The sequence below is a fragment of the Uloborus diversus genome, chromosome 4, assembly GCF_026930045.1.
Source record: "Uloborus diversus isolate 005 chromosome 4, Udiv.v.3.1, whole genome shotgun sequence".
Lineage (NCBI taxonomy): Eukaryota > Metazoa > Arthropoda > Arachnida > Araneae > Uloboridae > Uloborus > Uloborus diversus.
In genome coordinates, this window is record NC_072734.1 from 347236 (window position 1) to 362680 (window position 15445).

Consider the following 15445-nt stretch of genomic DNA (forward strand, 5'->3'; position numbering starts at 1 on the left):
TGAAGAGAGATTTTATTTGTTTACTTCTTAACAAAGCGTATTAAACATCAAAAATTCAAAAAAATCGGATTCCCATAGTGGATGCAAAGAGATCGCAATTCTCAAAGTGAAGGCGTAAAAGGTATAGAAACGGCTTGTAAAAGAAATATTTTTGATAAAATTATTTTTAAATTGCATTTTAGAGACCTATGATAAACGTATCATTAATATCTGTGGACACAGTTGAAGCAAAAATAAAATAAAATCATCGATTCAGCATTTTAATTTTTGACTCATAAAGAAAATGGAATTTTGCTTTAAAAACTTGAAATGCGTGTTCTAACAAAAATAGAGATTTTTCATTTATTTGCATCTTAATAAAGCGAAGTTAGCTTGAAAAAAGAACAAAATATGATTCTTATATCGGATGTTAAAAGATTGTATTTTTCAAAATGTAGACATTTAAAGAAAAAAAACGGCAAGTAAAACAGTTTTATTTAAAGTTAATCATCTCTGTTAGCATCGAAAAATCAAACCCATATAATTTTCTTCCAAAATAACAGTTAAACATCGCACAGCAACATAAAAACGCAAATATTGACAAGCTGGTAAAATAATGAGAATATTTTCTACTCAAGTCATTATAAAGGTTTAACGCCAGACACTAAATGGCGAAAATTTTGAAGTTGGTAACCCTATCTGAAGCGATCATATTTTTCCCCAACCCTTACTATACCTTTGCAGTTCTAAGTTCATTTCGCAGATATATTATTATTATTATTATTATTATTATTGTTCATGAAATCATGAGCCCGGAGAAAAGGCTTACCAACGCATTTTCAGAAAAGTTTACAACACCGCTGCTAATTAGCTGTGATAAAACAAACAAACAAAATTATTTAAGACTAAACTTATTTTCAGCTGTTAATTTCTTTCCAAGAAACAACAAGCATTGTATTTATTTGGCAGTAGCAGTTATTTATCGCTTGCAGAAAAATCGCAAGAGTGACGTTTTTTTTTTTTTTTTTTTTTTTTTTTTTTTTGCAAAATTAGCAGATATTGTATAAGTTGATCCTTCTAATTTGACTTCAAAAAAGGTTCCAAAGATTATCGGTTTTATCCACGGAAATATGCTTTATTTTGCTTTCAGATTTGCTCTTTCAATAAACCACTCGTGAAAGATCCATTCTTGTTTATCAGAATTTTGTGAAGGGTCCGTTTTGGTTGATCGGGATTTTGTGAAAGGTCCGTTTTATTTGATCAGGATTTTGTGAAAGGTCCGTTTTGGTTGATCGGATTTTTGTGAAAGGTCCGTTTTGGTTGATCGGATTTTTGTGAAGGGTCCGTTAACGGACCCAAATATCCTCTGGCCAGACCCCTGGCTTTGTCAACTGATTTTGAGGTAGTCATTGTTTTCTGAAATAAGTACAAAAAAAAAAAAAAACTAGTACAGATACATGTGAGAAAATAAACCATCCTTGTATTGCTTGTTCCTAACCCCAATAAGGTGTACAGTCGTCCCTCGCTACTTTCGTCCTTTCAATTTTGCAACTGTACTCTATTGCGTTTTTCATTTTTTCAAATAGTGTATTCATTATCCTTTTCTAATATAATATGCTCATGTTGACTTTCTTCAAAAGAGTAATGAAATAGTCTTTATAAATAAAGCAAATTTTTCTTAGAGTAGAACTAGAAAGGTAATAAAAATGTTGAAGAGAGTGTCAAGCACCATGATTGTGCCATGCAGGGTTCGAAAATATCCGATACTTTGATATGTATCAGATATTTTGAGATATATTTATCTATATCCGAAATTTTCAATTAGCACAAACTAGCCTTCAAAATAGTAAATGCATCCTCAAATCTCTCTTTATTTTCTAATATTATTACAATATATAGACTTAAAATGAAAGTTTCTTTCATTATTTATATCTAATACTTCATTTTATATTTTAATTAATTTTAATGGAGTTAATTAGCTATTTTACTAATTTTTCTTCTGTTAGCCACTTTTACAGTTGTATGATTCAGAAATAAATCATACGCATTAGTCGGTGCACAGTCAATAAGACATTTTCTTATTTTCTGACTAATATTTAACTAGGCACTTTTAATGTGAATTTAAATTTTTACATTATTCATAATTTTATGAATAGTAAAATACAAATAAAAATGGAATATTATATTACTTTGTTATATTAATGATGTATTAATACCAGAGGTGCCAAGTATTACGATTTGCCCATAACTACTACGGATTCCCGTCGAAATTACGGTGTTACGAACATCGATAAAAAGTTACGGAAAAGTCAAATTTTGCTCAGATAATTTTTCTAAAGTTTAAAAAATTATTCCCTTTAGAACGTTTGGAGTAATTTCATGAGAAAATGTGTTACCTACCATTATTTCGTGTTTAAGCATGCCGAGAAAGCGATAACATTGCTTGCGCTCTCTTTCGCTTTAGTGTGTATGTCACCTACCAACTCGCTTTGCGTATTCGCCGGATACTTCGCGCGTGATGCGCAGAAACCGACGGCGCATGGGTGCGTTGTAAGAATAGGGCAGTAGCAGACGACGTCATCCTGGTGGACAAACAAACTCCAAGTGCTGCTGACAACTAAACGTGCTGTTCACTCGGCTGTCAAAGCATCTCGTTCGCTTCCATGTTTTTACATCGTAATGCTGCGTGTGATCTAACTTTTGTTGAATTAGGCACTGTTCAACTAATTTCTTGGCATTGATGAGCATTTATTTTAATACTAGATAAGTTGAAGTGACTAATACAACCAGTATTTTGTTAATTTTATGTACAGATTCTTTTTTAGAGTGAGATTAAATTTTTGTTTACTTCACTCACCCATCCACGATGTTTACGCTATGTTGCTATTATTGTTATTACGTTTGCGTTGCATTAAAAATTATTTGCATTCTCGACGAGTCAAAGTCACAACTTCGTTTGCCCGTAGTGTGGGTGTTATTTCTGCTTTTTTTTTTCCATCCCTTCATCATATAACTTTTTTGCCTTGTCATAAATTTTGTCATTACATTTCGTGTTACGTTTAACCACAGTACGCAATGTTTAGATTCTAAAAAATTTTTTTATAATCACTGAACCACTTGCTCCGCGTTGTGTTGCTATTCCAGACTTGCCAACCCTCCGGATTTAGGCCTGAGTCTCCGTACTTTACGTTATTTTCGACACATCCGGATTTAGCGCTGATATCTCCGGATTTTTGTTCAAAAACTTAACAGCACCAAAAATTAATACATTTCTTCAAAAAAATATTCATTTTGATTGAAAAGAGAAAAAAAAAACCGCCCGCAAAGCTCTCAAACAGTTTTTTGGCGTTTTGCCAAACTGCCGAAACGCAGGTGTAGCCTACGAAAATGCAATGCAGCACAGAGGTTAACGGACAGAATTTTCGTAGGCTACGACATGGGACTCGCTTGTTTCTACGGAGTACGTCATTGATCACGTAGCGTGTCTCATTGGAAGAAACAGGTGAACTAAAATAACTTTAACTTTGACGGTTTTCCTGCTAGCTCACGTGGTCAGAACTTGTTTGTTGTTTGTGTCGGCCGGTGCGAGTGCGAATTGTGTAATGTAAATTGTAAATGTACATGTATGTTGTGTTGCGTGTTGAGTAATATAAATTGTAAAGTGCGAAACGATGTCAAAAAAATATCGGACGGCATTCAGCAAAAGCTACACTGAACAATTTCCGTCAATCAAATCGTCAAGAAAAGGCAAACACTTTGCGTTTTGCTCCACCTGTGCCTGTGACTTCTCCATTTTGCATCGAGGTAAAGCTGACATAGAAAAACATATAAGCACAGAGAAACATACACGGAACTCGGCTAGCTTAAAAAATAATAAAAAACTTGATGCCCTTAAGTCTAATCAAGACTTGAATGTTATCCGTGCGGAAGCTCTTTTTACTACGTTTATTGTGGAGCATAATGTCGCAATTCATGCTAGTGATCACGTTGGAGCGTTGTTCCGAAAGATGTTCCCCGATAGCGATATCGCAAAAAAATATGGGTGCGCAAGGACCAAAACTACTGCAGTCATTAAAGAGATGGCAAAGTTTGAAAAAGAAAGTATTGTGGAAATACTGAAGAAAAGTCCTTTTTCAATTGCTACTGATGGTAGTAACAAAACTGATTGTAAATTATATCCAATTTGTGTCACATATTATAATGAATCTTCATTGCAAATTGAGTCTTCTTTGCTGTGTTCACCTGTTTTAGAATCAGATGGAACTGGGGTAAACATATCTCATCTTTTATTAAGCGCATTGAATGAAAACCAAATTGATCTGGACAATTGCCTAGCTTTCGGGGCTGATAATGCCCCTGTGATGATAGGAAAAAAAATTGGTGCTGCTGGCATTATGAGTAAAAGCATTTCCAATTTATGTGTTATTGGCTGCCCTTGCCATCTTTTAAATCTCGCAGCTGAAAAAGGTGCAGCTATGCTCCCTGTAAATGTTGAGGAATATGTTATTGACATATATTACTATTTAGATAAAAGTTCCAAAAGAAAACAAAAATTAAAACAATTTCAGGCATTGCATGATACAGAGACAAGAAAAATAATAAAACATGTATCAACTAGATGGCTTTCATTAGGGCGTTCTCTAAAACGCCTGTTGGAGCAGTGGGATCCGTTGGTATCTTTTTTCAAAGAAGAACTGAAAAGCAAGCCTAATTCAAATAATACTTTAAAAGATTACAAAATTCCAAAAGTAAAGGCCTCTGAAACAAGCAGCCGTTTTAACATGCATGTAGTAGAGTCAACATCATCTAGAGCTAATTTTCAATCTAGCGCTGTTAAAAGACAGAAATTAGATCCTGATGTTGGTGATCATAAACTGTTCAAAAATATTCTTTCGAGAGAAGAAAGAATCTTTATGTTTCTAACTTCTGATTTAAGTAAAGCCTATTGCTTATTTTTAACTCATACTATACCACTTTTTGAAGAACCCAATGTCAAGTTGCAGTCAGGATCTCCACAAATACATATTCTTCATGAAATTTTAATTACAACTTTTAGGAATGTTTTATCCAGATTTATTGTTCCTTCAGCAATTAAAACCAGTACTTCATTGTTAGATGTAAAATATCATAGTGTGGAAAATCAGAGGTTAGATTCAGATCTTGTGATTGGACAAACATGTTCAAAAGTGGTGGAATCCTTAAAACCAAGTAAAAAAAAGAGTTTTTTAAGTCAGTTAGGATTTATTTCACTACTGTCTGTGATTATATGTATCGTAAGTTCCCATTTAATGATGAAGTATTAATTAATGCTCAAGTATTGAACTTGAATAAGTTAGAGACATCTTCATTTTCTAGTGTACAGTTCTTCTGCCAAAAATTTCCAGTGTTGACAAAGCTTCTAAAATATCAAAGTTCTGATGCATTACTAGATGAACTGCAAGTTCAGTTTTGCTCTCTCCAAGTAGAAGCTTTGCCTGAGGATATTGTAACTGAAAAAAGAATGGATGTGAAGTGGGCGAAACTGAGTAATTATACTGAAAAAAAATATGATCTGCTATGTAAATTTATGCTCTCTCTGCTTACTTTACCAAACAGTAATGCAGAATGCGAGAGAATTTTTAGCATGGTAACCAAAACCCACACTCAGTTTCGTTCTCAGTTATCAAATGAAAATTTAGAAAGCTTGCTGACAGTCAAGTCCAAAATGAAAGCTCCTTGCTTCGAAAAAAAGTTTGATGATTTATTTTTAAAAAAGGCAAAATCTTGCACTTTTAATTCTTTAAAATCATAAAATATTTTTTTTAAAGCAAAATTTTCTTATCAAATGTAATATCTTGACAAGTATATGCTTATTAATTGTTTAGAAATGCTTTAGATTAATAGTATTCATTTTGCTATTATACCTCAACAGTTAATTACTAGTTCTATTAATAAAAGAATAATTAAACTTCAAATTGTTTTATTTCTGTGTATAAAATCCATATTTTCTGTGTAAAAAAATTCGTTTATAACACAATGCCATCATTTTAATCTTAGCATATTATGATTAAAACTTTTCTGTTCTGAAAGTAAGATATTATTGCGATTTTGATATGTCGGTACGTTGATAAATAAAATTGCAGGCTTTATCATGCAAATTGCAGGATTTTTCATTTGTCTAGGTTGGCAAGTCTGCTATTCAATTTCATGCTAAACGAACTTCGTTGCACTTTTTCCTCTCAGTAAAACTCATCACATTGAGATTAGATAAATCAAAGTCACAAAATAAACAGTTTGACACAAATTTTATGAACTCTCTCCCCCTCCTCCCTTTGTTTTCGGGAATTGTTTGTTTGACATTTGTTGCCTTCTATACTATTTCTTTTGCTGTGCAGTGTAGGTGTTATTTTCTGCTGCTATTAAGTTTTTCAGTGTTTCTTAAGCAATAAATTTTGATCAGACTATGGAGCCGGAGTGGGACTGATTTTGGGGTAAAGGAGTCGGAGTCGAAGGCTCTAAATTGCCGGACTCTTTCATTTCCCCTCCAACTCTACAGACCATGTTGTCAAAAATTTCCCCTTGGATTTATGCTTAAATGTTCTTTATTAAAAATTTATTATTCTTGAACGTTTGTATCGTTATGACAATTCCCAAAAGAGGCAAAGGATATGTGCTTAATACATGTTCTATCGAAAAAGAATGTAATCCCGGGACAGTCTCGCAAACGTTTCGCCCCTGTAGCGCTTAAAAAATGTGGCTTTTAATATAAAAATTTAAGCGATCGTTTATAGGGGGCTTTAGTCCTGTTTAATATTGAGGCACTTAATACTTTCAGTGTAACTTCCCTACTGATATTTTAATGTTACTCAGATATAAGTACTGAAAATAGATGAATAAAATTCCTTAACTGAAGTGTTTGATCTATTTATAAATTTAATAGTTTTTTATTATGTTGATCAGAACAGCTTTCCTGTTTAATTACATTGATGTCAGTCTTTTTATGTGTTCCCCGTTTTATTTTTTTCATTACGATGGTAATTTTTTTACTACCCGATTGCAAACACTACCGCGAGCTTAATTAGCTTTTTATGATTCTCTACGGATGAGAAGTGCCAAAAAAGTTGTATCAGAAACACAAGGAAAATTTTCACTAGCTGGATCATTTGTTCAGAGACAGAAATAGTCTTTAAAATTCTGCCCTGCGAATGATCTTGTTGGTATGAAAATTTGGAAGAACTATTTGCACTTCATAAGGATGCATTGAATTTGACAACAGAAATATGGACTCTTTTCTGCAACCAAGGACGGAGTAACATAGTAGTATATTCTAAATATAAAGTTTCTCACTAAATTAGACCATATGATTACCACATAATGTATTTTTACCACATGGACAGAAATAAATTCAATTTTAATAGTTCATGGTTTGTGTTAAAATTTTAAGTTCATTTTGCTTTATCTGTGTCAACTTTTTTAACTGGTTTGAAATTTAATTTGATCTAAAATGTGAATTCCATTAATGAATGTGCCACTTATTTTTATTTTGATCCCATGTGCTGATATATAAGTCAGAGATAACTGTATTAAGTTTTCAGAATGAATAGAAAATTATGGTTTAGTGAAAACTTGATTTTACGCTTTCTGTAGAACCAGTGATGAAAAACGTTCCAAAGTGGAAAACTTAAAATCAGGGCCTTATTCAAAATCTGAACACATTGTTTAAAAATCGACTCTTATCCAATGAAGTAGGGGGGAAATGTGTAATCTTTTTACTTGTTTTTTGATACAATTTCATTTATAGCACGATTCGTTAACATTTTTTTACAAATTCACTTCTTGGTTGGCATTTACAAATGTAAATAGCTTTAGAGTTTTTGTACTTAAAATTGCTTAATCATCTGTGGGGACATTCTCGATTATATCTTCTTTGTTTTCATTATTATCATCAAAGGCGTTCAGTTAATCTGATCTTGAAGGAATTCGTTATTTAATGAGACGTCACATGTCACCAACTGCTGGAATAATTTCAAGAAGGGTACCGGCAGCTCTAGTCCTCAACTGCCATGAAGGAATATTGGACGGTCAGAGGAAATCCTTCTCACAGACAAAGAAAAATTAGACAGTGCAAAAAGGATGCCAGAGCGGCTTCAAACAGCTATAAAACATTTATCTTTAAAAAAAAAATCTGCGAGTCTTGTAGCTGGAAAATTATTTTGATCTGTTTGTAGAAAAACAATCATGCGGACTTTCTGAAAAAGGGTAAAGTAAATCCGGAATATTTTAACGTATCAGTAGTCTTTTTCACAGACCAGCAGAATGGAGTTCCACTGTATCTGCCCATTGTGGGAGAAAAACTTTTTGATGCTTTATCATTCAAAAATCATCGAAATCAATTTAATTTTGAATGGAAGGCACAAAAATAACACATTCAAATAAAAACTTTTATTTCCAATAAAATTTCTATTGCTCCTTTTTACATACATACATATTTATACTTACACACAATGCTGTAGTTGTAGTATAATTGTTTTTTTTACTGTAATAAATGCAAATGTGATGTCAATTTGTTTGAAACCACCTTTTCTTTTAATGAGTCCCCTCAAACATTTTTTCTTAATTGCAGCACTGCCGACATGTATATGTTATAAGTGAAAATCAGCCCTCATATGAAAAATTTATGATTATGTCGAATTTTATGGGTTCTAAGCCCATAGCTATGATAACCTAAAAATTATCAAACAGTTGTTGGGGTAGGTAAAAAGAATGAGTTGGCACAGAAACCACCTCTTCTCCTTAGAACAGAGTACCCTACCTTTATAACTCTTAACGGGTTTGATGACAGCCTGGCAATTGAGAGAGAGGACTTAACAGAGTAAATTAACATCTGCTACCGGGCCTCTGCCCTTTGCATTTTTATCTATAAACTTTCTTCGTTATAAATCCCCCCCCCCCCCCCGAAATAAAATCCTGGCTACGGCCTTGCAATAATCTACCCCACCTTTATATGTCCGGCCTAGGCCCGGATCTATAGTTCCTTCCCTCCCATAATCGCTATCGAATAATTGTCTTTAGTCGTAACATCATTGTTTTGTCCTTAGGTTTTTTTTCTTTTTAATGAAAAAAGGAGGAAAAAGTTTGTTTTTAAATTCAATCGATCCTTGCATTACATAAGTAAAAGAAATGCAGTGAAATCCCATTATAACGAACTCCAAGGGATTGATAAAATATTTCATTGTAACGGAATCGTCTAAAAACTTACTTTATTTTTATAAAAGTGTCAGTTTTACAAACCTACACCCTAATATACATAAATATGCAACTTTTACAGTTATAAAAAATCTAAAATATAATTAACACATTAATTATTCTGAAAAAAAAAATTAAAATATTGAACACTGAACTTTTATTCACTGGTCGTCATCACAAAAAGTGTTGCTATTTTCTTTTATGCGAGACATTTGGTCCCAGTAGACATTATAAAAGATTCTAATTGATAATCGTTATTATACTGACCACAAGAACCCTTTCCGAATCCGCAAGGTGCCTTGTGTTTGGTGTGCAGAAATCGACAGCGCTTGGATAGACACTAGCTTTTGTTGTCACACATAAACCCATGTTTCAGTATGAGTGCATTTCCACTTTGAATGGCTCTGTTTTGAAAGTACAAATGGAGTTTTCACATAGCGACTTGTGAAAGTTGTTTTTTAGTTTCTGAAAACAGCATTAAGTACAAAATATTCGAACTGACGTTGAAAAAAAATTTTCGTGGAACAAATTTTTAAAAAAAATGTCTTTGTTAAAATGAGATGTTTTATACATCATCTTAATACGTTTTAAAATGGGATTGCACATTTTGTTCCTTGTAATGAAAATTTCGTTGTAATGGGATTTCACTGTGTATGGAATTCTATGCACTCGAATTAGTTTTTTTTTTTTTTTTTTTTTTTTGTGCTATGTAAGAAAACTACGTGTAAAAAATTGACCTTTTCCATTTTTGAAGTTTCTTTCTCATTTCGGAGAGGGTTCTAACTCCCTGGATCTACCTTTGGCTGTGCCATTGTTTGTGGTAAATATGTTGGATTATAATCTGTGCAATACGTATTTTTCAGATTTTTAAATATTATTTGTGGTAATTTGGCTGCTTCATGTTATCATACATAAAAATAAGCACATTACATATTATTTACTTGTGTGTAATATTTATATATTGTAATACTGTAGACAATAATTTGGTTAACCTTTTAGTTCTATAAAGTGACCACCTATTTGGATATCGCATTTAAAAAAATAGAGCTTTGCACAATGCATTTGTTTTAGATATTAAATTCAACGCCTTTTTAACAATTCCGTACCTAAGAATTATTTCGCAGGAAAAAAATTAAATTTCAGTTTTTGAGGTGAAATAGCCTCTATGTTATTATGCTTCAATTTTGAAATATAGTCAGTACCCTGTTATGTTTTGATATTCATAAAAATTTGATTAATTATTCATCAGTTAAAGATTAGAGAGAAATTAAGAGTGGCGTTAACTTCAGTATTAGAATACAGTAAAGCACGTTTATACGTTTTTGAAGGGACTGTATGAAAAAAGCAAACAAATGAAAAATATGTATTATAAGTATAGGTTAATGTGTATTAAACTCTTCAGGGACCAATTTAAAAAACGTATAATTGATAAGAACATACAAAAAAAATAAGTATAAATGGTGCACTGTATTTTATTTTCTAGAAACGCATTAGCATTTCAGGTGAGCTACTGAACTCGAGAGAACTTCGAGCTATGAACCAAAACATACAATTAAATTTAACCGTATTTTTTCTTCTCTATATTTGTCGACAAAACCTCACTACTGGTGTTAACTAGATTTTCCTGAACGTCACAGCATAAAGGTGCCTAAAAGACACTTGCACAAGGGCACCGATCAGGCTTGGCACAAACCTACCCGCCTTGTTAAAACCAAATATTTAAGAGATCAAAAACGAATTTTCTACAATAACTACAAAAAAGAATCCTGCTCAAAATGGAATCACATATTGCTTTACGAATTGGAATTAATTTACCACAATAAATAACAGCTTATTTAGGACTGTTGTAAAGATTCAAAAAACAAGCCTGTCGTTTTGAATTTTTCGGGGAGGGGGCAAAGGGCTATATTTAATGCAAGTTTTTATTGGAAAACAACAAAAACTGCACTCTTTTATGAAAAAAACATTAATTTTTCAAAGCTGGCCATTGAAAAATTAATGTTTTTACATGTAAAAGGGTTTTGCATTGCTTGCTCCTCCCTGGAAAACTCGAAATGACAAGCCTGAGGGGGAGGCGGGGGGCAGTTGACCCTTAAATGACAGGTCTGTCTAAAAACTTCCATGACTAAAAACTTACTATGCAAATTAGCAGATATACTCCACAATTCATGTTATAAATCTGAGTTGTACGAGAAGGATAACTTATCAATATTCAGACGATTAAAAAGTTGGCAAAGGAAGTTTTTCTAAATATTTCAAAATCAGAATAATCATTTATCTTTGCAGATAATACACATACTCAATATCCAGCATGTATTCTAAACAGTAAAAACACTAATTATTTTATTATTTATGCTTTCTACTACTTTTATGTCAAGGCATGTTTAGATTTGAGAGCCAAAAATTTCTTCTATTCTTCCATTTATTTAAAATGTTCACCAATAATTCAGTTTTATTAGCAAGTGTGAAAACTGAATCTGTGTCTGGTGTGTTGTCTTTTTTTGCTCATGAAGTTCTAACAATTCAACAATTAATCTGCTCTTGAAAAACTGCACTAAAAATTTTGTATTTCTTAGGAGACCAAGTTTAGCATAAATTCTGGGATCAATTTCATAGAAAATATGATATTCGAAACAAAAATCAATCCTTTAGAAAATGAATCGAATTTTATATTTATATAATTAAACGCACACAAAACAAGGTCATTGCAAAAATATTTGGACAGACGCCGGTATGCTAAACATGGTTTTTACTTATCGTTTCAGTCACCGCACATATATCGCCGAAATTTTACACATAAAAAATCCGAAATACATCCACAAGAGAAAAGGTAATAAGCTTTTAAACTTCAGTACGCTTTAAATTCTTCTAATGCATTGGCACTGAAGCCATAAATCGAATAATTCAGGATTCAAGTCCGTCAAGTCAAATGGCTTTGTTGAAAGCTCATTTTTACTCAAATATTGGTCCTTATTGTTGATTATCTTGATTTTTTCAGTTTTTCATCGTTTTTCTTCATTATTATGGCTTTGACAATATTCAGAATGCATTTTAAGCAAAGAAAAAGCATAAAAGAATAACATCGCACTCGCAGTAACATGCAGCTAATACAGCGAACTGGAGGTTGCTTGTCCACCAGGAACGGTTGCCAGGTTCCGTTGCTATGCAAAAAGCAGCTGACTGCTACTGCCCTATTCGCAACTCCAACGAACTGTAGGGGGCACTGAAGTCACTGTCTAATGGCGGAATTGAAAACTAAAACAAACGCACATGGTAACGAAGAAAATGCTAAAAGTGTTGTGATTTTTGTTCGTACGTAGGATTTTTTCGCTTTATTCTTTTTAAATTAATTTTCAAAGTCTTGTGGATATTCTGGCCCACGTAGAAAGAAATGAGAATTCAAGAAGCATTACTAAACGTCAAAGATTAATGCAAACTACGTAGTTCGTAGTTCTAAGCAGCTATTTCCATGATGTTGAATTCGATATTTATCAATTCTTGATAAAACTAAATAATAATTGTGGCCTGACAAGAACAACAATTAATGCTAGAAAATTCAATATGACATTACAAATTATTATCGAAAGAAGATGATACTTCTTTGCCTTGCTTGGCTAGCGCTTATTTTTTTTTCAATTTGTAGCTGAGTTATTTCTCTCGAATTTCCGAATCGGTTCATTTAAAAATTTTCTGTTTCGATTTTTCTAATTTCTGAGTTACGATTTAATTGTGTCATGTTATGCAAATCATCAACAAAATTCTCACGGATATATGGTGGTAGTTTTCTTTTCAGTTGATTGACCATTATTTCTTTTCACTTATCGAATTCTGTAATCTTACTACCATTTTATTCCACTCATGATAAAAATTAAAAATGGTTTAACTAAAAACGCGAAATCTCGCCAAGGCTACTTTGCTCGCACAATACCAAAATTATAACCCTAAACAAATTTGGCGAAACCTTTCAGCTGAGAATAAAAGGAATAAAGTAAATTCTTTCTAGGTTAAACATTTTTCATTTTGTTCTACGATAATAAATCCAAGAAAATATTTTGCATACTGTCCATTCCAACTAAATGCTGCTGTAAAATATGATTAGTTAAATTAATTTAAGATTAAAAAAAACTCATATTCTTACAAATTCATACAATAAAAAATTTTACCTGGTATAACGTTATCCAATTTTGTTAATCCAGAGTTTTCTTGTTTACGCGTCCACCATTTAATACTTGTTTGAAAGAAATAAGGAAAACTAACATTATTTTGAGAAGCTTGAGAATACTCTTAGGGGACGAATTAATTTCTGTAGCTGAAAGCAAACTAAGACACATCGATTGCGTTAATAAATACTCAGAACAAACTACCTGTGTTTACGTCAACAGACACACATGGAACTAAAACGTGGCAATGTTTTAGTTCCATCGGCAGTTTTGTAAATCACCGCAAGGTAGCGTATTCGAGCGCTGGAGTTCCGAATAGCGACTGGCCAACGATGTATGTGCGTAAGGTTTCGAAAAATCTTAACTTTTTTTTTTTCCGCTAGGTCATTTTTAAATATTGATAGGAACTTTAAACTTAAAAGTCATCAAAGTGTGTTTTAAAAAGTATAAAATACTATTTTTGAGAATTCACTGCATCTCGCTTACTAATTTTTGAACTATAGGTACAACTCAACTTAAGCTTGTTGATTCGTTCAAGAACGCAGCGTGCACGTTGGATATTTGACACTTGCGCGATTTTTCATTTTGCGTGATTGTTTCTTATCCGATGATTCACATTCACGACATATTTTTTTTAATCCTTGTTTAATTATGGATAAATGGCTAAAGTCAGCTCGAGAAAAAAGTTCCGAACGTGGAGTTCCTGATCGCGATCCAAATAATAGTAATGGATCTCTACAACAGTCTAAACCGGAAAAAAAAGTAATAGCCAGAGTGGAGCGCTTAACATTGAACAAAACGCTGTTCGAGATGTAGAAGAAAATCCAGTAGAAGATGTAGGAAAGCCTACAAAAAGACATAAAAAACTCAGAAATATCGACAAGAGTACACAAAAGAATGGCAATGTTTGATTCATTCAAATTTAGCGCCGGAGTTCGTTTTTTGCACTATCTGCTCCAAAGACATCTCAATTGCTCATGGTGGAAGAGATGATTGCCGAAGGCATATTAAAACTGCCATGCATCAAAAGTACGCAAAAGCTTGCGATTCGAACAAAAATATGTTTGCATATATGAAAACTGCCGATGATGAACTTTTGGTGACAAAAGCAGAACTTCTGTTCACAAGTTTTATATCGGAGCATAATTTACCAATATCATGTTCTGATCATGCTGGACCGCTCTTCAAAAGAATGTTTCCAGACTCCAAAATAGCAGCGAAATATGCTTGTGGGCGTACAAAAACAACTGCTTTATTAAAATGTCTCATCGGCTACACAGGATGATGTGATTGAAAATTTAAATTCAAGGCCCTTTGCTCTCGCAACAGACGGCAGCAATGACAAAAATGATACGAAACTTTACCCCATTGTTGTGTCCTATTTTTCCGAAAATCATGGCAAAATTATTTATATGATACTGTCCATCATTGAGTGCACTGATAACACTTGTGAGGGAATTTTCAATGCTATAAATAAAGAATCCACCAAGAAAGAAATTTGTTGGAAAAATTGTGTTGCATTTGCATCAGATAATGCCAAAGCAATGACAGGAAATATTAAGGGTGTGCTTTCTTATATAAAAAAAGTTCAGTCAAATATTAATTTTCAGGGCTGTGTTTGCCACTTATTACATCTAGCTGCAAAGAATGGTTGTGCAGCAATACACCAATTTGATGTTGAGGAGTTTTTGATAAAAATTTATTATTTTTTGCAAAAAAGCTCCAAAAGGCAGCACAGTTTTAAATTGTGCCAAGATATATATGGGGTTAAACCACATAAAGTATTAAAGTATGTTTCAACCAGGTGGCTGTCTCTGTTCGAATGTATTCAAAGAGTCCTCGAACAGTGGGAGCCACTGACTTTGTATTTTTGTGATGAAAAGAATAATATTAAGCATGCAAAGTATCAGGAAATTAAAGTCAGCATGCAAAACCCTGTTACCAAAGTTTATGTGTTATTTTTAAAAAGTGTGTTGCCCCTGTTTTTGAATGCAAACATTTCTTCAACAAGAAAAACCCCTAATACACAAAGTAAGCAAGACTGTTGAGGATTTATTATTAGGGCTTATTGTAAGGTTTAT

At 32.8% G+C, this 15445-nt stretch overlaps 1 protein-coding gene across 1 annotated transcript in view; it reads left to right on the forward strand.

The window, feature by feature from the left end:
• LOC129220426 (tetratricopeptide repeat protein 17-like) overlaps positions 1–15445 on the forward strand; it is a 52309-nt gene that overhangs the window by 23893 nt on the left and 12971 nt on the right. The window lies entirely within an intron of this gene.